Source organism: Pinus tabuliformis, chromosome 4_2 (genome assembly GCF_031772625.1).
Source record: "Pinus tabuliformis cultivar Carrire ecotype Pingquan chromosome 4_2, CPIR1, whole genome shotgun sequence".
NCBI classification, from domain to species: domain Eukaryota; kingdom Viridiplantae; phylum Streptophyta; class Pinopsida; order Pinales; family Pinaceae; genus Pinus; species Pinus tabuliformis.
In genome coordinates, this window is record NC_142304.1 from 109716001 (window position 1) to 109728505 (window position 12505).

The following is a 12505-nucleotide window of genomic DNA, read 5'->3' on the forward strand; positions in this document are numbered from 1 at the left end:
GAGCTCATCCGGATCAGCGGAGCTGGACTGCTACAACAGCGCTGGACTACAGGTAGGATCTAAACACTTGATTTCTTATATAGTAAATGCATATTTAGAGAAGGATTGCTCTTGTTTGTCTTGTTTGTCACTAGAGAGTCTTAGGCTCCTAGGGAGGTTGGTTGTGTCCGCACAATCGACTCTTTCCGCCGGACAGGGACCTGGCAGGGAATAGAGACTGGCTATGTCAGAATAGGAAGGAGGGGGGACGACTGCTATGTTACGAGACTTGGAGATGGTTGACCGCCTGGGTTGGGCACCCACGATGCTTGCCATGCTGGCAGCAAAATGCAACCCAAACTGGTATGGCTGGTGGCCGGATGGCAGTCAGGCCCAGTGTTTTTAAAACCGGAACCGGTGACCGGACCGGTCCACCTAATGAACCGGTTTACCGACCGGAACCGGTCTAACCGGGACTGGTTTGGTCTAAACGAACCGGTTTTAGAAAAATACATTAAATAATTATTTTTTAATGAAAAAAACTATTTTTAAGATTTAAAACCATGATTCCAAGCCAATAGAGACAAAATATGCAAAGATTGCTCATTGATATACCATGTAAAGCCTTAAAGGTGAATATATCAAAATGGCACCGAGTGCAATACATATCATCGACAAAATACATAAGCAATGAGGCTCTAAATGGCCACTAGAGTGCAAAAATAAAGCCTACAAACTATGGGGCCAGTGGCCTACTACAAGACTTCAGTCTAGACTCTACATATATGATAATAGTAATACTATAATAGTGATCAACATTATCACTTGAAGTTGAAACTTCTCATGAGTCTCAGTCATCATGATCAAACTCAGTTGGTTGAGTCTCGACTCCCAAACTGTGTAGCCACAAACTTCTCTATTGGTTCAGTGACTTGAGTCTCAAACTTCTGAAGGTATTCTGCCCTAATATGCCCTATTATTTCATTTGGTGCTCCACATGGCTTTACATGGCCTCCTATCCCAGCCAAGTGTTGCTTGAACCTGTTAATACCCCTCCTTGAATGGATTTTTGGCAATATTTGCAGATCATTTTGCCATCAATCATATCACAATGAGCCCATGCAGTATCTTCGGCTTTTGGAGGCATGATGACTCCCTAGATGGTAGATCATAGAAGTGAGAAGTTTATAACACAAAAAAAAATTCATGGACAGCATACTCAAATGAGGAATTATCAAGTGCAAATCCTTACCTGGAAATGCAAACTAGCTCCCTTAGCCTCCTCTTGAAGATGGCAACTCCACTGACAGCTACACACTATCTCCAAAATAGCTCCAACTCCAACTCCAAGATGACTACTTCAGCAAAAACTCCACACTCTCCAAGCTCACAAACAAACTCACAAACACTCCAAATCAGTTGTGTGAGACAAATGAGAGTGAGAGGGGTCTCTTATAGCAAGTGTGAGGGTGTTTTTGGAGGGAAAATACCTTTCCCTCACCCCCAAAACCCCTAAACCACAAAACCGCTGCACTTTTTGTCATAATTCGGTGGGCTGTCCATAAACCGGCCGGTTTAGGACGGAACCGGCCGGTTTGCTACAAACCGGCCGGTTCCGCCCTAAACCGGCCGGTTTTTACCGGTTAGGGCCGTTTTTTGGGCACATGAGGTATCTAACCCGGTTTTTTAGGCCGGTTCGGACCGGCCAGGCCTCTAACCGGCCGGTTAGACCGGTTACCGGTTTTTGTGGCCGGTTTTTAAAACTATGGTCAGGCCACTATACCTGGGACCTAGGGGATAATGCATCCAAGAGCGAAGGTAAGGGGGGGCTTCAATTGGAGTGTAGAACTTCATGTGCCGGGCAAGGGCTGGGCCTTTCTGCGTATCCTGCTTGGAGCCAAGGGGGGAATGCAACTGTTGATTTGGGCTGGCATCAGATGTGCTCTAGCCATGAAAATTGGTTGAGAGGCTAAAGCACATAAGATATCCAAGACCTAGAAATGATTTGGACAGATTGTACCCAGTTTGGGAGATATTAAAATAATTAATATTTTTAATGGAGTTCCTAAGTCTAAACTTAGGAAAAATAAAATATTAATGGGTATTGATATAAAACTAGGTTAGAAAGTTCCAAAAGTCATGGATCAAGCCAAATCTAATCTTAGTTGTTGATTAGAGATTTGATCTCGGTCGTTGAAGGACCAACAGGAAAAGTATAAGAGGAGGCTTGAGGGTCAATTGGAAGACACACCAGAGTGAGTAGTTACTCGATTTGCTAGAGCGGGGTTGCTAAGCAAAGTCGAATCAGTGATCAGCAGCAAGGGGCAGTGAGTATTGCACAAAGAAGCAGAGATAGTGCCAAGAGACCAGCGCAGAAGCAGAGAGTGAGACGCAGCAACCAAAGCAGGCCATGCAGAGAACATGCCACGCAGAGCCCAACAGAGACAAAGCAGAGGCCAGAGGGCCTGCGTCATCCACGCAAAAGGCAGTAGGAGTGACGCAGAGGGTCCCAGAGACTGCGCAGTGCCTCAGAGGGTTGATGCATAGGGTTCTGAGGCTGACGCAGAGTAGCAAGAGGATGATGCAGTGCTTCAGAGTTGCTGGAGAGGGTTTCGTGGGACAGGTTTTCTGAATACTTGTTTCCGAATAGAGAGGTATTACTGTCGGTCGTTTTTCTCTGTCAGGTGAGCCAGTTTGGCACCCAGTTCTACTCAAGGAAATACTACATAATAATAAACCATCAGAATAGCTGCATCGATTTTCCTGCATTGGGTTTTTCCAGGGACATTTGTCCAAAAATAACGGTGTCACTTGTGTGTTTGCTATTTCTTTTAGTTGTTGATCTGTAGATGGTCGAGACTGTATTGTGTTTATTTCGATGTTTCTATGTTTAAATAACTTGTTGTAATTAACAAGTAGGAGAAATAAACCAGAAGAATACAGATAAAATTTCTAATAGATAGACCTAGAAATTTCAACATGGTATCAGAGGGTGGTCGCAGATCACTGGAGAGCTGAAGGCATCAGCTAAGCAGAGCATTTGCAACAGAATCAACTGTCTCGAGTGACAGAAGTTGATCCTTGCAGAAAGCGACATAAGAAGGGTTGACAAAGAGGGACTGCGTCATCAATCCGGGCCAGAGAGAGGTCAGCGCAGAGGCTGAGGAGGGCAGAAAAAGGCTCACGCAAAGACCAAGAGGGTTGACGCATTTGGATGAGGGAGTTGTTTTCCCAGTGCCGGGATTGCGCAGAGCCTAGAGGCTCAGTCCTTCAATTGTTGGGGCATAGGAAGCTGTGGGCAGTTTGTGGGAGCGAAGTTGGTGGGGTACTGTGGGAAAAACAGTACCTAACAGGGCAAAACCAAGGTAGAGGAAGTTGCTACAGAAGCGGATTTCTAGCCAAGGAATCTAGATCAGTGTTGCAGGTGCACAGAAGATCGGAGAGGTGCAACTTGACGATTGGCAGGAGGATTTCCAGAAGGGAAATCGGGACTCAGAGGGAGTCCGACAAAGAACTTCCAAGCAGGAAGTAGAGAGACATGGAGGAGTCGACAGAAGAGCAGAGAGATGGCCATGAATGGGCTGAGGGATCAGGACAGGCTGGATGAGGCATCCAACTTTGTGGTCTGGAAGGCCAGGATCCTGTCCATTCTAGATAGACATCGCATCAAGGCCTTCGCCTTGAGAACAATGGCGATCCCAATTGACCCAGCTAATAATGAGAAGTACGAGGAGGCAATGGCCAAGGCGAAATGCATCATCCTTGATGGGGTCAAGGATCATGTGGTCCAACATATTGCCGAGAAGGAGACGACAAAGGAAATGTGGGACGCCTTGAAGAAGTTGTACTAGCATACTTCTGTGCAGAGGAAGATGTTACTTGAGAATCAACTGCGGTCATACCAGATGCAGAAGGGGGAGCAGATAGATCACTTCCTCGGTCGGTTGAAGGAGATCCAGGACCAACTGACTTCCATAGGGGCCACGCTAGATGAGGAGATGTTGGTGAGAACCGCACTTAACGCAGTCTCTGAGGAGTGGGAGACATTTGTCCAGAGCATACTGGGCAAGGCGGATCTTCCAGATCGGGAAGAATTGTGGGTGGCTCTTCGCCACGAGGAGATCAGGCGATTGAGCAAGACAGGAAGTAGCAGCAAAGGAGTCTAGATCAAGAAAGAAGAGGAAGAGGATGCAGCTCTGGCATTTGCGAGGAAGCAGGAGAAGAGGAAGAAAAAGGACCTCTCCAAGGTCAAATGCTTCAACTGTGGGGAACTGGGTCATTATGCGAACCAGTGTCCGAAGAAGAAGAGTAAGGGAGAGGCGTCTGACTCTAAGGCAGCGCCAATGAAGGTAGAGAAGGAGGTCGAGGAGGATGACGATTGTGCCATGAGTGCTCATGTACCTCTAGAGAAGAGGTGGGGAGACATCGAGTTGTAGTCAGGAAGACTACAGGCAATGAGGGGCAAGATCCTTGAGGTACCCAACCTCTTGGATTATACCTTGCTACTGGAGCCCCGAAGAGAGAGTAGCAGGACTTGCAGATGTCGGTAGAAACAGATGCGGATGAAGCGGCAGAGAGTGCTACAGTGCAAGAGTCCCCGGGCAATGCGAGGCTAACAGGCTGCAGCAGCGCGAGAGGCACGGAGAGTGTTGCAACGGTGCAAGATGGCACAGACAAGTTTGCAACGGTGTGAGATGCAAGGAGTTGTTGCAGCAACGCAGAGGTCAGTAGAGGGAGCATTTAATAGCGACAGAGGGAGCTTCAGCATTAGGAGAGTTTCTAGCCTGAGAGGGATGTCAGAAGTTGGGAGGATCAGTTACTTACTTCTCAGTAACTGAGTTGCAGTGCAGTAGAAGTATGTAGTAGCACGATGCAGCATGATGAGAGGGAGATGCAATGTTGGGAGGATGGACCAACAGCAGCACAGACGCTGATGGAGTTGTCGTACGGATGCAACAGTGGCAGTGGCAAGGCCATGGGCAGCAGTACAGGTTGCAGTAATGCAGAGGATGTTGGGCAGGGAGGCCTAGCATCAGCAGAGGTACCGGTGCCAGATAATCAGAGTGATGCTCAGTGAGGAGTATCACTAGAGCACAGTCCTCGCTAAGGAGTGTTGATTTGGGGTAGCATCGGATGTGCTCTAGCCATGGGAATTGGTGGAGAGGCTAAAGCACATGAGATCTCCAAAACCTAGAAATGGTTTGGACAAATTGTACCCGGTTTGGGAGATATTAAAATAAATAATATTTTTAATGGAGTTCATAAGTCTAAACTTAGGAAAAATAAAATATTAATGGGTATTAATATAAAACTGCGTTAAAAGGTTCCAAAAGTCATGGATCAAGACAAATCTAATCATAGCCATTGATTAGATATTTAATCTTGGTCGTTGAAGGACCAATAGGAAAAGTATAAGAGGAGGCTTGAGGGTCAGTTGGAAGACACACCAGAGTGATCAATCATTCGATTTGTTAGAGCGAGGTTGTTAAGCAAAGTCATATCAGTGATTAGCAGCGAGGGGCAGTGAGTATTGGACAAAGAAGCAAAGATAGTGCCGAGAGACCAATGCAAAGGCAAAGAGCGAGACACAACAGCCAGAGCAGGCCACGCAGAGCCCAGCAGAGATAGCGCATAGGCCAGAGGGCCTGCGTCATCCACACAGAAGGCAGCAGGAGTGACGCAGAGGGTCCCAAAGGCTGCGCAGTGCCTCAGAGGGCTGACGCAGAGGGTTCTGAGGTTGACGCAGAGCAGCAGGAGGCTAACGCAGTGCTTCAGAGTTGCTGGAGAGGGTTTCGTGGGACAGGTTTTCTGAATACTTGTTTTCGAATAGAGAGGTATTACTGCCAGTTGTTTTTCTCTATCGAGTGAGCCAGTTTGGCACCCAGTTGTACCCAAGGAAATACTGCGTAATAATAAACCCTCAGAATAGCTGCACCGGCTTTCCCGCATTGAGTTTTTCTGGGGACGTTTGTCCAAAAATAACAGTGTCACTTGTGTGTTTGCTATTTCTTTCAGTTGTTGATCTGTAGACGGTTGAGACTGTATTGTGTTTATTCGATGTTTATATGTTTAAATAACTTGTTTGTAATTAACAAGTAGGAGAAATAAACCAGAAGAATACAAATAAAATTTCTAACGGATAAACCTAGAAATTTCAACAGCAACTGCAAGCGCCAAGGGGATAGTTGAAGTTGGGGGGATGGAGCGGCACAGTTATACCAATCGAAATCTTGAATTATGCAATAACACAGTGACAATTAACTGCTCAATTGGATGTCTTGTCTGCAAAACAAGTTCGTCGAGTGGTAAGCCTACCCCGAAATACGGAACCTTCAGGCCTGGCCAGGCAAAAGCTCGAAAATCAACTAAACCGCCACGCAATACAAGAGGCTGGGTCGGTGAGATCATGGCATGACCAGCAAAGACTCGAGGTCGCAGTAAGAGGCCACAAGAGGCCAAACCTGACACTGAACCCAGCTCTTCGGGCAGTCGACGAGGTAGAAAGTCTGTCAAGAGCCTAATCAATGAAGCGACAACTGCCTACCGAGAGGGAACCAATGAGGAGGTTAGGCGACTGTTAGAAGAATGGGAAGCAGACTTGAAAAGGCAGGAGAGTGAGACAGAAATGGAGCTAGAGGATTGGAGAGTCCTCGTACCGGACCCCGAGAACACGCGAGGGAGAATTACCCAGTACAAACAGACCCTCTACTTGTACTGGTTGATGAAAAGCCTGTTGGGAAAGGCAATGGAACAAATCTCGATGGGCATGGCAATTACGGTTCAGGGACTGCCAAATTACAAACAGGAATTTCAGAAGGTGTAGTTCCAACTGCATAAACAAGACATCCGCCTCGGCCGAATTGAGAAGCATCTGCCCTGCATACTGGCTCAGACAGAGCTGCCAAGATCGAATGCCAAAGACCCAGCTCCGGTTGAATCAGCGTCAGCTGAACAACATGAATAGAATGCTTACTTACTAATAGTTTTGTTTATATATGCGGCTAGCTTTTAAATTTGTTTATGCAATTACATATGAATGTAGGACTTTAGAGTATGGATGTGGACATGAAACTGAAACTTATATTGCTTGGATAGAGAGACTTGAGATTTTTTGCTATTGGATGGCATATGATGCGTATAGGTGGCCAACAGACTTGGTTTCCCACTGGGCAAGTTGAGGCCACCTAGCCAATTCTATGTGGTGCTAATTTGCTTTTTATTAATGAAAAGTGACGATCTACTAGGGTTAACAAAAAAAGCTATTACATATATCATGATTCTATAGCAACCCACGAGAGCCAAAAGGAAGGCCGACAACAGGGTCAGCAGAATGATCTCATCAGATAACGAGATTGACTTTCAGCAAAACTGGGTAACAAAGTACACCCCTGCTTCAAACAGAATTGAGGGCAAAAAATTCCCCTGCAGAGCATACAGAGAAAAGACAAAACAAACCTGTATCGATCCTGCAGCCCTAAGAAAAGACTGGGCATCCTCAGACAAAAAGAAGGAATCAGATTCAATGATGGAGCCCAGATCCCTGCAATCATTGTGGAACTGCCCAGGCAGAGCTGATAACCCATCGCTTGGAGAGTTGATATGCCAACATATTTTGCTCACATAAGTATAAGTCACTCATGAATAAATTATATATAATCTATCAACACTTATTCATTAAGAAAAACTTGTCACAAAAATGGGATTTGTAACAACTTTTCCTCTCAACCACTGGAAGTACACCACAGGCAAACTGTGTAATGTGTTTATCAATTTAATAAACTATATATTGACAGCGAAATTGCGCTAACTGCAATTGAACAGCGAAAACTTTGAAGCAGCAGCTGCCAAGTCCACAAAGGAAGAGTAGGGTTCGTTTGCGCCTAAATTCATCTCGATCTTAGCCACTAATCTCGGTTCTCTCTATCATGAACCACCGTGCAATACCATCCACTTGGCAAACTAAAAATAAGAAACATAGGCAATAGGCTTTGTCTTGAAATCTGACTGGAGTTAGCTTGTGAACCAGGTGTCCATATTTTGTTGTCACTGCAGTGTCCAAATATAGACAATGGGCCATCTTTCAGACTATAAGTATATATTACTAATTCCACTACTAAAAATCAGTCTTTGGCTTGCTAATAACGTAAATTCTTTCTAAAATATTTGTCCCAGGCTTACGCCTAACGGAAGATTATGGGTTTGAAAATGGAAGATCATGTTGCCGAATTTCGCTCAGAATAAGAAGATGAAGAGCTTTAAAAATGGAAAAACCAAGTACCTGTGAAGCTGGATCTCTCGGTGCCACCCTGCGTAGCAATGGAATGAAAGTAAACTCTCATAAATTGGGCCGGCCTATAAGGAGTACATTACTACAAATCAGAACCTGAAAACGGCGATGCAGTACACTATATTATACCTATAATAATGATAATTAAATAATAACTATTTATTATATTCGAGGCAAAGTTTTGACAAAGTATGTATATTTCAATGGCTTGGTCAAACTCATATTATTAATTTGGGTTTAATAAAAAAATAAAAAATTTGTATAATATAATATTAATGGCTGCCCTAAAACTGCTGCTCGCTAAGTGCTTGTTTTCTTCGGATTTAAGGAAATAGGTTAACGGTCCAAGACCCAGAGACATCTGGCACGAGTAAAAGCCTACTCCCTTATGGACCACCAGTCGGTTATTCCAGATGGCGTGGTTTTCCTTGATAACAGTGATGCGTCAATCAACATTTCAGCCAAAGATGGGTGTCCTCATTGTTGGTTTGACCTCCACCTTCTGAAAAAAAAAAAAAAATATATATATATATATATATATATATATATATGATTTTTTAAAAATAATTTAATTTATTTATGTTTAATTTGATTGGCTATTAAATTTAAACAGCTTATTACCCTTTGCTTTTATTAATGTGTTATTTATCTCTATTATTAATAAACCAGAAACATATAGATCACATCAAAGTGTAGGATAGGCATTTATCGTACAATTTATTTTGGGAAGGTGATCAAATTATTGCTAATGAGTATAATCATTTTATATTCTTTTTTATAAAAATGGTTAATGATTAAAATAATCTAATAAAAAATATATTATTTAAAATTACATATATAATTTAAATTGAGTATTTAAAACCACATATGTAATTTAAAAAGATTTATTAATGATATGTGAGAGATATATTTTTATTTTTATATTATATTTTTAAGAGGTAGAGCTCACTTGTGTTTTGTGCAAACTTAACTATATATGATAGATTTTACGCTATTAAGGAATGAAGGATATTCAAAATAATAAAATGTTTGTAATACAAATAATTAAATAATAACTATTCACTTTCATAAAACTTATTAAAGTTGTGAGAAAAATAAATATTTCGGAAAAAAAAATATTTTTTTTTTAAAATTTATCTTGTTTTTGTGTGTAATTAGTTAATGGCTATTTTCATGTACTTATAAATTAAATTATCTCATATAAAAAATATATTAAAAAAATTATTAGCAAAATATTATAATAATTTAGATTTTGTTAGCAATAACTTATCAATACCATATGTCTAAAATAATATAATTCATTTTAAAATTAAAATATTTAGATATTATTAACTTATAAATAGGTTTTCTTACAATATCATGGGTTTCCATGGCCTTTTTAAAAAAAAAAAAAAAAAAAAGAAAAAGTTGATAATTTTCTTTAACCTAAAAAACCAATACATGAAAAAAAATTGGTCTAATATAGGCATCTACTACAAAAAAAACTACCACTTGAACAAAAAAACCATAACTCATTTCAAAATCAAAATATTTTATTTTATAACACTTCTATATTTACATAAAGTAAGGCATATTATTTTTTATTTTTGGTCAAAAACTTTGGTTTTTAATTAGTTGAAAAAAATTTAAATAGATTCTATGAAATTTATTAAATTCTTATTATGTTAAATTTATATATTAGTTTTTAATATTTTCCTATTCGAATTCAAGCTTTTGTCATCCATAACTTGTTAATGAAAAATATTCTCCATATGATTTTTTCCAAAAAATATTTTATTAATTAAAAATGATATTAAATATGTTATATATATATATAATTTAAAATTAAAATTATCGGTAGGTATTAAGGAGCAAAGTTACATATTACACTAGTGTTATATAAAGGTGGAACCATATGCCAAACTCTGGTAAATTTCCTTAGCCAAACTCGGGTAAATTTCCTTACCCAAATTTTGATAAATATCCTCCAATTGAATTATTATTAAGCGAGAAACTTGCATTTTCTACAAAAACTTGAAAAGACTCCATGGGCTAGAACATTTTTCTTAAATAAGTAGGAATAAGAACTTATTAAATTAATTTAATAATATAATTTCTTTTAAAAGGATTTTTTTTTTAATTTGTGTAAGTATGAAGTTTTTAAAAATTTTAATTGAAAAGTTTCAAAATCAAATATAAGCCAACCTTTAAGTTGAAGAGTTCGGAAATTCAATATAAGTAAATTTTTTAATTGAAAAGTTTGGAATCAAATATAAATAAGTGATAAGAGTTTGGGTTCAGAGAATGTTTTCGTGATATTAAACTTTGAAGTCAGAAAATGTGAGTAAACTCTAATGGAATAGTTGTTCGGCTATGTAGTTGTCGGGCCTATTGTGATGTTGGTTGCATTGACGTGGAAGTATTTAATAGTTCAAACGGTAGGAGTTTTTGAAACTCACTATACTATTAGTTTGAACATTAGGAGTTTTTGAAACCCTTTTTCTTTGAATCTGAAGGAGTTCAAGGCGAGCAACTTATTTCTCAACTAATTTGATAGAAGCTACCAAGAAGCCCGCCACATGGCAAGGTTTTAGGAATTAATATGAGTATAGCATTATACCTTCTCAAAGTCATGTTTCTTAACAATAACAAAAACCTTATACACCCTCTCTTATAGCCATTGTAGCAAAGGAGGGTCAAAGCTTGAGGAATCCAAAGAGGCATCACAACACCATAATAATAGACAGTTGTTGAGCTAAAGGAACAACATTAAAAAGTGAGAGTTTGAACAAAATAGTGCTTCAAATCTTTATATAATTTGTTGGTTATCCAATAATCGAAATAGAATTATCAAAATTTATGGAGATAGTTGTAGAATGTCGCAAATATCATCTTGAAAAATATGACAAGGGCATTCTTGAGGCCAAAGGAAATAACATTGTGGAACTTATGGTACTTAAAAACCTATCTATGTAGACCTCTTTTCCCATGACATGATGAATAAATTCATCATTGAATGGTGTGGGAAGGGATCATGGATATGCAGGATTCAACCTTTATAAACATATACAAGCTAGGGTCTCATCTCCCATGTTATCATGAGTTACAATAAGATTGATAAAAGAGTTTGCTTAGCAACTTCACATAAGTGGAGAGGTGAGCAAGGAGGGAATACTAAACTTCTCGAAAACACATACATTGCATTAAGTTGTAGGTGGAGAACCAAGTTTTGTCAAGGTGCATAACAATCCTCTCTCTCAGTTGCCCATTACTATCTACACCTAAAGTAAAACAAAGGGTAGCAACCCCTTTCATAAACTCGAGAATTTTATGTAATAGCTTGTTTTTTACATAACTTGGAGTTTTATTGTAGGAGGTTTTACACTAATTAAAAGCATGATTTAAATTATTACATTGCACCCATTCTTTTAAATTATAGTATGCAACCCATTGTTTTAATACAGCCATTTTATAAGTGTCATTCTAACATTCCCAATAAAGAAATTAAATAAATCAATTGACATTAGATCTTTGAGATCTTGAACAACAAAGGAATTTGGAAACTTATACGAGACCAAGTTGCCCAAAGATGGAACCAACAAAAGGTTAAAAGGAGTGTGAAACTAATAAACAATAGTTTCAAGCTTGTTTCTCTTTAATGGAGACAGATTGAAAATATGCATAGCTTTGTAAATCAATTATTGGTTGACATGATGAAGATATAATCAAGTAAGGAGATTGTAGACAAAGAAGTCAAATATTCAAATTCCCATTAGTTTGAGATGAACCATGAACCACCCCTTTTAGGCCTTTCAAGGTGGGAACCAAACTAGATATTCCATAGTATGAAGGTACAGTGGATGTTGGAAAGTTCAATAAATGGCTGAAATTGTTGGACGTTTATTTGTTCGCTATGCCCTAAATGTCAAATAAAAAACAATTATGTTGTTGGGCTCAAGATAATTGGACATGTTATACTTTAGTTGGAAACTTATTGTTCGATAGCATATAAACATCTTAAAACACTAGCTATAAAGTAGGGCACTCTTAAGCAACTATTAAGTAAACAATTCTACCAACTCAAGTATGAAAGAAAACAACAGAGTAAGAGACAATGCATGCACTAGAGATTATGTCAAACTATATAAGATACATTGCAACTTTTAGAAGATAAGTTCTTTTAATGGACATAGTTGGATATCAACCTAGTGTCCTCATGGGTAACATGATGGGTAGAGTGAGACACTACGCTAGCACAGG

The 12505-nt window shown here is 39.7% G+C and overlaps 1 protein-coding gene across 14 annotated transcripts in view; it reads right to left on the bottom strand.

The window, feature by feature from the left end:
- LOC149168511 (endonuclease V family protein) overlaps nucleotides 1-8391 on the bottom strand; it is a 526712-nt gene extending 518321 nt beyond the window's left edge. For 11 of the 14 annotated variants that reach the window (XM_089428269.1, XM_089428273.1, XM_089428276.1 and 8 more), the window contains exon 1: nucleotides 8258-8391. The gene's annotated coding sequence lies outside the window, so the exon portion shown is untranslated. Of the gene's footprint in view, nucleotides 1-7434; nucleotides 8026-8257 lie in introns of all 14 variants that reach the window. The other 3 variants (XM_089428278.1, XM_089428267.1, XM_089428266.1) reach the window with 2 other exon arrangements.
- Between the last annotated feature and the right edge of the window lie 4114 nt (nucleotides 8392-12505).